The sequence below is a fragment of the Microtus pennsylvanicus genome, chromosome 2 (genome assembly GCF_037038515.1).
Source record: "Microtus pennsylvanicus isolate mMicPen1 chromosome 2, mMicPen1.hap1, whole genome shotgun sequence".
Classification (NCBI taxonomy): Eukaryota; Metazoa; Chordata; class Mammalia; order Rodentia; family Cricetidae; genus Microtus; species Microtus pennsylvanicus.
In genome coordinates, this window is record NC_134580.1 from 124,799,241 (window position 1) to 124,812,142 (window position 12,902).

A 12,902-nucleotide genomic window follows, 5' to 3' on the forward strand; every position below is an offset into this window, starting at 1 on the left:
ATCTGGCCATTGTCTGCCTAGCTCCAGCTTCCGGGGCTCAGAGCTGATTTCCATTAGCCATTACCCCAAATTCAGACTCCTGGAGACTTAGATAGCCTTAGTATTAGAGCAACATCTGGCTGGTCTCCTTTCCTGCTAGGAGAATCTTTACACCTTGAGGCAGCTGATCAGCGCACCCACTATATCCAAGGTATGGTTTGGAAGCAAAGGATTCATAACTGAGTGAAGAGTTAAGGAACTTCTACTCTACTGATGGTGCCAACACAGCCACACACAGATACCTGCTCAACACAGTGGTTCATCCAGGTTGCAGCCTTGTTCACCCAGGTTGCACTCCAGCACTCCCAGGAGAGGAAGTTCCTTGTAAGATTGTGGCCCCATCCACTATCGGGCACCTGTGACTGCTAAATTGGTCTTCCTTGTTTTAAGGCCTCATCCGCTTCCTTCTTCCTCCACCTATTGGATTTGGAGTTTAAGCCAAAGTCAATCCAACATCAGCTTGCATTCTTATCTGCTTCAGGATGTGAAGCATTCTTTAACCTCCCTGGGCCAGGATCTGCTCTGTGGTAAGATGAGGTAGCATCAGGTGCCGCATCTGAGAAGACATTGTACACTACACAGACAGTTTATTTCTTCAGTCAGGTATTCTTGTTTCTTTCTTAAGGCAAGCATGGACTCGACTGTTTCATCAGCTTTCAGTCCCCTCCTGTCCCGGCCTCAGCCACCAGTCTCCGGCCTTCAGCAGAGACAGCCGGGACCCATTAGTCAGGTGCAGCAGACCCTCACTAAGTTCCTTTTGGATCTTCTGAACCATTTGCACCTTCTCTTTACTCAAGGGTCTCTTCTCTTGATCCGTACACTCTGCTCTCAGGATCCTCTTGCCCCTTCATACTCAACATGGCTGTTTCTTTACCTTCCCTCTGCCACCTGTGTTTGCGTCTGGGCCCCTCCTTCAGCTCTTTGGTTTTTATTCTGATAAAAAAAAATGGTGACGGGGCTGGCGAGATGGCTCAGTGGTTAAGAGCACTGTCTGCTCTTCCAGAGGTCCTGAGTTCAATTCCCAGCAACCACATGGTGGCTCCCAACCATCTGTAGTGAGATCTGGATCTCACTGTACTGCATACATAATAAAAATAAATTAAAAAAAATGGTGACAGTAAAGGCTGTAATTCCCACTGTGTCGGGCAGGCTGCATATGTATGAGAGTGTGTGTGTGTATGTGTGCCTGAATGAGTGTGAGTGTATGTGTGTGAGTGTGTGTGTGTGTGTGTTGCCCCAAGAGCTACTCTGTCACTATTGTTTCTGGGTGACCTCTGTCCCAGTGAAAATTCTGCCTCCCCACCTGTTGACACCCGCCACGTTGGCATCTCAGGCTGAACCCCTTCCTCTGGGCTCCATCTCTACCTGTTAGCAGCTTTTAGGGCCTCCTAACTTGGAAGACCTAAGGCTTCCTCCAGATGAGCACAAGTACACTCTCTCGGGTCTCCTCTAGATGTCCGCATGTGCTCATCTGGAGGTCTTAGGTCTGGAAATCCCTTCCACCCTGGCTTCACTTTCTTAACCATGTCTGACACCTGGACCATCCCCTCTACCCACCCTGCCTTTCAGAACTCACTGAATTCTGATACCTTTGGAAGGCCCCTCACTCCTGCCCTCCCCTCCCCTCCCAGTGTCTTTGTCTCCCTCCCCCATGCCCTGGCTTTATTTCTTGTCCAATTCTTGCACATTTCTTGACTGCTCTGGCTACCTCCGGTGGACTTCCTGCAATTTATTGGCCTGTCTTGTACCCAGGTGCTGCTTCGGAAACCCCAAGCTCCTTGCTGAGACCCTTGTTGGTTAATGGTTACCTAGGAGATAACCTCACATTCCTTCCGTCTAATCCCAGTCTATTTGTCAGGGGTCCCTCTGAAGTCTCACCGGCCACCTCCCTGTTATACCCTCTGCTCCAGACTAACTGGATTGCTTGAGTTCTTTGCATAACTAAAAAGTCACCAGCAATCAACTCCTTGGGGTTGTGCTGCTTCTCAGCTGCCTGTGACCCAAAAAAACAGAAAAGGTCACAGGGAGGCAGTGGGGGTTCACTGGGCTTAAAAGCCAGGTTCAAAGCAACCCTTGGGCTCTAGAACCTTGGCTCCTCCTCATTAGCATGCTCTAGAGGAAGCACACAGAGTCCAGTGTGACCCATCTTCCAGTCTTTCCAGACTCCAGGTTGGCTGGCTCGTTCCTTCAGGTTTCATTTCAAGGGTCAGTCCTCTAGAAAGCTGCACTTGGCCTCTGATCCTGGTGCTGACCAATTTTTTTTTTCAACTAAAAGAACCATTACTCGTAGGGTGTGTCATTCTTGTTTTATTTTCATTTAATTTTTTTGTTTTTAGTTTTTAAGACAGGGTCTCATGATATAGTCCAAGCTAGCATGAAAATTTCTCTGTATCCCAGTCTGGCCTTGAACTCATAACAATCCTGCTGTTTCAGCTTCTAACTTACAAGCATCAGCCACCATGCCTGGCAATAATGCATACGGACTCAATATTTTCTTTACCAGAAAATAAAAAGTCCACCATCACAAATGTAAGCAACTTTCAGTCCATATCTCGTTTTATTTACGCTACATACTAACATACGTAAGAAAACCACTATGCAAACAACTAAGTTCCATGTTCAGTCTGTTTTCACATGTCTAAAGGGATCTAAGTTCCAGATTTGCCAGAGGAAGCCCCTTGGGCAATTGCTCCACCGCTCTGATGCTTCCACTGACTAATGAATACATGGTGGAAGGAGAATACAACCTGAGCAGGTGGTGATAGGTCCCAGGGAAGACAGCCAGCAATCCAGGAGTGCCTTCAAAACACCAGCTTCGGCTAAGCACGTGGCGTTGATCTTTTGATGCTTCTGTTTTTGTTTAAGAGGGAACCGGGTTTTTTTTTTTTTTTTTCTGACTGGTCTTTCACTCCTGAGTTCAAAGGATCAACCTGGGTATCTGAGGTTAGTCACGTGAAGAAGGCATCTAAACACCGTGGCTTTGCCCTATTGTCTCGGATGGATCTCCATTCCAATGAAACTTCTGCCTCCCAACCTGCTGACATTGGCCACACTGGCATCCTCAGGCAGAGCCCCTTCTAGTAAGAAACTCGGCCTCAAGAGTACAGGATTATAGGTGTGCACCACTATACACAACGTGGATGTCTTTTTCAGTCCTGCACTATAGAGCTTTAGGAGACAGGGGGGTTCTTATCTACCCTTCTAGGATAAAAGAGGGGGAAAAAAGATAAATCAGAGTTCAAACAATTCATCATTCATCCTACAGCTAGAGTGACTCAGGGTGGGAATCTTAAACTAGCGAGCCGACGTAAGAACTGTAGTTTTCTGTGAGAGGCTGTCATTCCAGTATGCTGCTTCTTTATTACTCTTCAGAAGTGACAGCCAGTAGCCAGGTGTGGCAGTACACCCCAGGACTAAGAGCTGACGCAGGAAGATTGTTGTGAGTTCAAAGCCAGCCTGGGTGACACAGCCTCCACTCTTAAAAAACAAAAAAAACAAAAAAAACCCAGAAACCAAAACAACACACACTCATGCATGCACACACGTGCAACCACACACCACCACCACCACTACAACAATAAAAACAAACAAACAACCACAACAAAAAAACTAAGAAATACTAGTCAAGTCTTCACCTTCTTGCCTATTTGCCCTGCACAATGAGGAACAAGGTTAAACCCCACATGATTGTTCTAGTTCTGTGTTTTATCCATTAGCATCTTTTAAAACACCACATGAAAACTCAACAATAATTCAACCGTGGCCTGAAGGGTACAGCAAGCAGTAGGGTCAGTGCTTCCTTTGATCTGAATCCCACAATTCAGACTATTTAACAGCTTAGACACAATTGTGAGTTCAGAGCAACCATAAAATCCATGTTAACTCTGGTGTCATTCCAATAACACCTGAGCCAGGCTTGGCAGTACTAGCTCAAATCTGTAGTCCCAAACTGAGTAGCCTGGGCTACAGAATAAGCTCCTGGCCAGCCTGAAGTACATCATGGAACCTTGTAATTAAAGATGAAAAAGCTCAGCCAAGACCTGGGAGCATTGCCCAGTGTTATAGCATTTGCACACCGTGTGTCAAGACCTGGGTTACTCCCATTTGCAAAAACTCAAACAGAATTTAGCAATATTCTATTTCGTGAGGGTTTTTTTTTTTCAGACAAAGACTCATTTGTAAAATTACAATATAAATGTTGATAATATTATATGTCCTGGAAGGCCAACACATGAAAATGCACATAAACTGAATCTTTACTTCATTCCATAGATAAAAATAAACTAGGAATCTATATGAGCAAAAAACCAAAAAAACTTCTAGGAGAAAATTATTATGATCTCATATTAGAAAAACAGCTCTGTCTTTGGGGGTCATTGTTCACTTTTGAAACAGTCTTGGTTTTTCTCAGGCTAAGGTTGAGGGTTATTATATTTCTGCCTTTGCCTCCTGAGGATTCCAGGCATGTGCCACCACACTCACCGGCCATATATTCCTTAACAGGTCATCAAAAACACAGCACACAAAAAAGAAAGCATTGAAAAGTTGAATTTAAAATCAAACCTTTTTGTCCTAGGAAGACTCTGTTAAAAACAGTGCAAAGATACGCTGCCGGTAGGGGGTATTTGTAAGACATACCAGATAGAGAATTTGCCCAGACTGTGTTAAAAAAAAATAAAAATATTAAACTCTCCCCTGCTGTGGTGATGCCTGCTTGTAATCCTGGCCCTTGAGGACAAAGCAGCAGGATTATGAGTTCAAAGACAGCCTAGCCTACACAAGCAGATGCTGTCAAAAATAAGCATAAATTCAACAATAAGTAAACAACTCAATAAAGATCTAAAAAGATAGCTTTACTTTCAAAATATATCTGCACATATAGGCAGAGCAAAGATGCTCAACACCATTCGTCATTTCGGAAATACAAAACAACCAAGAGAAACTAACATGGTCCTATGAAGGCAATTAAATGGGCCAGGCGTGGTGGTGCACACCTTTAATCCCAGCACTCCGGAGACAGAGGCAGGTGAATGTCAGTGAGTTCGAGGCCAGCCTTGTCTACAAAGCGAGCTCCAGGATAGCCAGAGTTGCTCCACAGAGAAACCCTGTCTTAAAACAAAAACAAAAACAAAAAAGACCAATTAAACGATGCCTGAATGCCAAGAAATTCCAAGGTCTGTCACTTAGAATCACTCGTTGCTGGGGAGAGCAGAGTAACTTCCAAAACAGCTCAGCAGTCTCCTACACTGCTAAGGTTAAATACATACATGGGATCTCACTATTTGCTCATGGGAAATAAATGCACCGACTTTCACAAAATCATGAACCTATACATCTATGATGGCAGTATTCATGAAAACCCAAACATGAAGGGAACACAAATGTTCTTGAAGGAATGGAGACATGGACAGACCACGATACATTCCTGCATTGGAGTACTACACAGCAATATAAAGGAACTGACTGTTTAGAAGTACCTTCAAAAGTATCCACTAAGCAGAAGACCTGGGCACATTGTGTACTTTGATGTAATTCCATTTACATTCATATTTTAGAAAAGGCAAGACTGTAAGGATAAAAAGTAACCCAGTGACTGCCAGACAGTTGAGGTGGGCCACAAGGTAGTTTTCTTAGCGGTCAAAGGCTTCTGAGCCTAGATTGCAGGACTGGTTAATGATGTTCAAGAAAAAGGACAGACCTCAACAGATGTAGACATCGGTGAAGAGTAGATTCCTGTCTGGTGCAAGCGACAACAAGGAGAAACAACGAGGAGACAAACTGGCAAGAGGAATCCATAGCTCTTCTTCCACTCAGCTAGATTGCTGCTATTTGCAAAGATTTTCAGAGTTTTTAAGATTTGTTTTACTTTTATTTTATGTTATCAGTGTTTTATTTGTATGTATTTATGTCTATATGTGTGTGCCTGTTGCCATCAAAGGCCAGAAGAGGTTGCTGGACCCCTTAAAATAGAGTTACAGACACTTGTGGGCCATCTGGGTACTGGGAATTGAACCCAGGTCCTCCACAAGAACAGCAAGTGCTTCTGATGACTGAGCTATCTGCCTAGTCCCTTTTATAAAGATGTATTTTATGGTATTACTAAAATAATAGCAGGCCTGAACTTAGGAACACACTGTGTTTAAACTGATTCTCTTGCATTGAGGACATGGACCAGGGACAGTGTGCTTGTCTAGCGTGCATGAAGGCTTGGGTTTGATCTCCAGAAGAAAAAAAAAAGCAAACAAAACAATCTGAAAAATTAAAAAATAAATGACTCTGCTTTTCAAAACTATCTGTCATAAGATACAAACAAAAGTGTGGGGTATAAAGGCTCCAGATTAAAGGAGACCACAGGGGCAAAAACAATGGTCTCCCAGAGTCAGACTGGTGCTGTAATGAGAATGCTGACGTCACAGAGAGCAGCAGCTTGCTAGAAGTGAACTGATTGTGACTGACCAATCAGTAGAAACTGCTCCATTCGAAAACTAAAAATTAAAGGAAAAAAAACCATAAAAACCACTGAAGTATTTTAGGAGCCAGATGTATACAGTTTATACGCAACTGCCTCCAGAGAGAAATTTCTATTTATCAAAACCATTTGATTAAACTATTGTTATGGAAATTGTGACTGTGTTGAGATGACCCCAAACAAAAACCTTTTTTCAATGCAGTGAGTCCTCTGAGCAAGCCACAGTGCAACCCTTTAACACTAAAAAAACGGTGTTGAACTGCAGAATGTGCAGAAGGAAAAAGGAAAAGAAAAATGTGGTTCTCCAAGCCCCGTGAAAATTCTCTATAGACTGGATCCTTATGAAAATGTCAGTTCTAAATACCACTTGACAGATGTTTTTCCCAGGCTTTATATTGGGACAGACACGGAACCAACTTCCTTTCAGACAGCTTCCTTGGAGGAAGGCCCCAGAAGACACAAACCTGCCAATTACTTCCAGCATAGTGAACTCCACCTCCCTGAGACCCTCCACACAAGAACTGAAGATGGATGGCCTACCTTCACATTAACAAACACTTCTCCACTGTTGGGCTGATATGTCCTGTGTGTATACCATCAGGATCCTGCCATCTGATGAGCCTGCTCTCCTTCTATTTCTTACACTCACCCATTGCACCTAATATTTGGGACCAGTGCACAGTTTTTCAGGAAGAAAAAATTAACCCAAGCTGTTGGCCATCATTGCAGATGTGCTGTTAAAACAGTAAGAGGGATTTCAGTGGCTTAAGGTTGAAAGCTACAGTAAGTTCCCTCAGCGGTCACCAAATATCAAAGGCCAAAGCACTAAACCTTTAATTAGCACTTCATGGAAGTCAGTAAGGATTGGGCAGGTTCCTCCAAGTGGTGACTCAGAGACTCAGGTCCCTTGGTGTTTGGGTCATTGTCATTTTCATTGTGTGCTCTACATAGTGAGCACTGCTGGGGAAGACAGAAGAGATACATGAAGACACATGCATAGATCCCACAGTGGCCTAAGTCCTCATCACACAATGAGATGCCAACAGCCCAACATCAAGAGCTTTGGGGATATAGCCCAGTGGCAGAGTGTATGTTATGTATGTCATGTATAAAATCAGAGCTCTGTGCTCCAACCCCAGCACCACATAAAGAAAAGGTGGGGCCTATATCCCCTCCTCCTGAAATGAGGGGTCAGTCCCCACAAGACTTTGAAGGCTGAGCTATAAGATTGTATGACTTCAGCCTGCTCATTCTCCGTGTCTGTCAGTGCTCACCTTTGGAATGTAGCCAACAGCTGGGATCAAATGGGCTTCAACCCTAGGGCTTCAATGCTTGCAGAGGAGACCCTAGCCATGATAAGATAGGGAGAGCCATCTTGCTGCAAAAGGGAAGAAATAAAAATTCATTACTGTTTTAAGTCATAGAATTTTGGATAATTAGTTACACATCAATAGCTAAATGATACACTAGGCTTCTTGCTAGTGTCTGCTGTGGTCATGTAGCCTTTCTCCATGAGTTGCTTATGGAATTCTCAGACTCCCAGCTCAGAAGACCTTACCACCATCACTGTCTTCATTACCGCTACCATCAGATGCATCTGTCAAGGTCTGATCAAGAAACACAAATGATATTCTGATAAGGAGAAATTACATAGGTCTTTTTGTTGTTTTATTGTTTGTTTTGTGACTAAAAAAAAATTTAGGTAATGTATTAATGACACACCAAAGACTGGCAACAACAGGAAGGTATTGCCATCTTAAGGCAGATGGGCAAGGTAGGATATCCAATTACTGGGGGGGGGGGTGACAAGTGTCTGAAAGAAGGTGTGAAGAGCAAACAGAAGCTGGAAGAATGCATGTCTATATCAACTTGACATTGCTGACACAGGACAACTAGAATACACAGCTTAAGGGAAGAAAATTTTATTTTGGTTTATGGTCTTTGAGGTTTCTATCCATGGTCCCTCGGCTCTGTTGACTGTGGGCCCAGACATACTGAGAAGGAACATCATGGCAGGAGTACGTGTTGCGGGATGGGAGGAGACAGTAAGGGACTAGGGGCAAAAAAAAAAAACAACAACAACAACAACAAAAAACATCTTTGGGGACACATGTCCAATGATCTACTTACTCCAACCAGATCTCAGCACTTAATAGCCCATTCAGCTATGAACTCACCAAGGAATTAGTTCATTCATGAAATTAGAAGCCTTGTGAAATTAGAAGCCAGGTTTCACTTAACTATGAGCTGGGAGCTAAGACTTCAATAACTTAGTCTTCTGCATTTATTTCTTATCCAAATTATAATAATACCCAAACTCTCTTTCTCACTTCATATTTTGAATCACTTAATCCAACAGGAAAAAAAAAAACAGTAGGGGAGCTTGGCTAATAAAACCATTAGGATCAACATCTTAGAGGTCAGAACAAGATAAAGGAGGAAAGGAGATTCAGAAACAGAAAAAAAACACTTTACACGTTCATCACCATCATCATTTTCATTATCAACATCACCTTCATCATTACCACCATCATCATTACCATTAGCGCAATCATAATCATCATCAGTCACCATCAGCAGCACAATGATTTTATATTAACCCAAATGTCCATGCTCCTTTGAATTTACAAAAAGAAATTATTCTTCATATTTTTATTCTATCACCTTCAAAATTCTCTTTTGCAGTATCTCCTGCACCTAACCAAGGTCTTGGCACACAACTAGTCCTTGAAATTTCACAAATGTCTTACAATACCTATTCCAACAAAGACTATACTAGAAGTACAAGTATAGAAAATCAAATTATAAGACAACTTGGTCAAGAACCATAAGCAAGATACAAAATGTTAGGCAGGCTTGATCAGAGAAGACTCCTGGAGAATAAAGTTCCTTGAACTGGCCTTGGGTAAGGGCAGATATGACTCCTATAGGTTGTGGTGCCAACATTGGCCTTGAGTGAGGGAGCATCCCAACAGATACATTTGGGAGACATACCTCTTCTATAACGAGGGAACCACACAAAGCAAAGGTATGAAAGTGAGGAAAGAATATGTTCTGAGCACACCCCTGATGCCCAAGTCATGGGCAGCTCCAGCATATCTCTCCTTCAAGTCTGATAGTCTACACAAGGCTTCTAGACACATCACTTAAAGCAGCCTCACAGACATCTGTATCCTAGCTGCCTCTTCTGCAATTGTCCTTTGGGAGTGTCTGTGGGTTTAAATGCAAACCTGACATGGATGGAATTCCACTTGGTGCCTGGAGCTCAGCCAGTGCTCTGGGGTGCCTTGGTGATACTGTTCTTGTAATCTCCCCACACCACCACCCATCTTTCCAGCCAGCTGGCTCTTCATCTTCACAACGCAAAAGCAAGCTTCTGCTTTGGGATAAATGCCTCCCTTTGCTGTGCTCACACAAATACATACATATATATCAAATAAAATATATACTTTTCCATCTTGTTTTGCCCCAAATTTCATCAGAATAGCATGCTAATAAAAGTAAAATTAAGTGTAAATAGAGTGTTGATCTAACATATATACACACATAAGTAAGCATGCCAAGCAGCTTTTATAACAATAGTAGTTAATACTGAATACCCACTATGTGCCAGGAAAGACATTAAGGGCATCTTTTTAACTCAGTCAATCATCATAACAACCTTCATAAAAGAGATGTTTCAATTCTGATTTTATGGCTTATGCTGTAGGTCCATGGATAGTAAGGAAATTCTGGATATCACATGATATACTATAGTGTTCAAAATTAGTTCTTTCTTCTTTCTTTTGTGTTATGAGTTGATTGTGTCCTCCTCAAAAAGATATTTCAAAATCCTAAGTGTCGCTACCATAGAATGTGACATCATTTGGAAGCATTGTCTCTATTAATATAACTAAGTCATAGCAAAGCCATAAAGGGCAGGATATAATCCAGTATGGCTGGGGTCCTTATGAAAAAGTGAAGTTTGAATGGACATGTATAGAAAGGACATATTCCAAAAATATAAAAGATAAATAATTAAGAAAAAGGCAGAGTTGAGATATAACCAAAACATTGATTGACCCACAGGCTTTTATGTAACCTGAAAATGTGAATTGGAGGTTCCTTGTGGTCTCAAGCCATGTACTTTTGACTTAGGCCAGCAGATAACCACCTGGAACTGTACTGACTTGACACATGTCCAATGTGACCAGCAACCTCCTGAAATGTCCCTAAGCCATTATAACTTGTGCCCACGCCTCTACAGACTTCTTGGAACATTTCCTATAAACGCCAACCCATTTATAATAACCCACGGCCTAGAGAAGCCCTAAAGAGCAGAGAAGAGGGCCAATCACTTTTGTGAAAGATAGATTAGTATCTTATTCATCAGAATTCTGACCAGATGCATCCATCTCTGCAAAATAATTTGTTCTATCAATACCCTTGGAGTATGGATGTGTCACTTTGCCACATAGAGGGGGAGTTCTACACAATGAAGTAGACAGAGACCCAACAAAAGGTAGTCTAGTGGGCTGGTAAATCTCTCAGATCCGCAGCTGGGCCCTGGAAGGAGGAAGAGGGCAAGAGATAAAGAGATGGTTAAACCTAGAGATAATACAGGAAATGAGCAACTAGCACCCAAAATGCTAGCCAGAAGAACAAAAGAAAAAGACTGAAACCTCAGCATTTCTCCTCAGGATTCCAGGAGAATCCCCACTCCCCACCCACACCCACTGCCCAGGTCTCCAAGAGAATCCCTACTCCCCACTCACACCCACTGCCCAGGTCCTGAGGTCCTGCCACTATACCTGTTATCAATAGCTATGTGTGGACCTCTGCTCTCTTTCCACCAATACTCAAGAGACTAGCATCTCACTATCCTCTGTCTTCCCACACTATCCCTGACTCCCCGCCTCCAGTGCTGGCATCTGACAAGGTCCAGCCTACTTGAGCACATAGTGCTGAGGCTCAACTGGAATGAATGAGCAGGAAGTTGGCCCCCTCAAGAGTCTCTCAAACAACAGGCCCTACCTAATCACTTACTCTCTAGAGGCCAAGGGCACTGTCTAGGAGGGTCTTACACTCTAGCACAAGGACACTAAGTATATGCTATGAACGTTGAGTACTTTAAAGCTGGCCTGAAGAATTTAGTCCTCTGTGCCCTGTTTAAGAGAATCTCTGTCGAGGTTTGTAGACCCGGACCTACAGGCCCCAAAGACCCTGGACTTGCGAAGAAAATCAGCTTTGTGACTGAGAAGGGGACATTTTCAATGCAGAGCCCAGAAAGGAAAGGAGAGGGTGAGGCTCCCTGCACTGAGAGCAGCAGGTGTGCAGACTGGGGTCCCACACCTGTTCCTGATGGCCCTTGAACCCCACTTGAGACAAATTCTTCAGATAACCACAAATGCCCATAGCAACTCGGTTGATGTCAGTCAGTCTTTTTGCTGAGATCCTGAATCCAGAGGCAGGACAGGGGAAACAGCTCTGTGTTTTTCTCACTTGCCTATCAGAAGAACCCAAGCTATTCTGGGTGACTCCAAGTACCAGCTGCTTGCATCATGTTCCACCCACGTTTCTCTTTCTTTCTTTCTTTCTTTCCTTCCTTCCTTCCTTCCTTCCTTCCTTCCTTCCTTCCTTCCTTCCTTCCTTCCTTCCTTCCTTCCTAACTTCTTGCTGACTCTTTGTGGATTTCACATCATGCACCCCAGTCCCACTCTTTACCTTGTCCCTTCATTACCACCCTCTGCCATTGCAAATGCCCCGCCCCCCAAAAATAAAAAAGACAAAAACAACAGAAACTTCTTGTCGCGGAAGCTGTAGTGTATCACCACAGTGAGTCACACAGTGCCCTTTAGTGGTACATTCTTGCTTGCAGATGTTCATTGCAATGAGTCACTGGTCTTGATCGAGGCCTCTGGTTTCTGCTACACTATCAATACTGGATCCTCACTGGAACTCCTTTTGGATATTCTGCTGTTGCTCTGTGTTGTGGAGATCCTCCTTCCTTGAATAAAGGAGGACTGGTCTTCCAGGCAAGGGTATCCAGATAGCTATGCTTCCTAGCTGGGACCTCTGAACAAAGGTCCACTTAGGTTGCTTTAAAAAGAAGTGAGCCTGAACTGGCAGGCGTCAGTCATTTTCAGAACATGTTGGGAAGCATGTTCCTCAGTAGCCTGAGGAATTGTTTGGTTTTATCCTTGAGGGGAGAGGGCAATGGATAGTCCACGGAAAAAAAGTTGAAACTTCCAAGTTTCTCAGGGGCATTAGGAGCAAGAAGAATAACAATCTTATAGGCTCGGGTCAGTTTGCTGGCTGTGCATCAGCTTAAGAAAGAGATGCTTTCCAGGGTGGGTCTCAAGCCTCTGAGAACTTATCTCCAGAACCAAAGCTTAGACAATCATCGGGGAGGGAG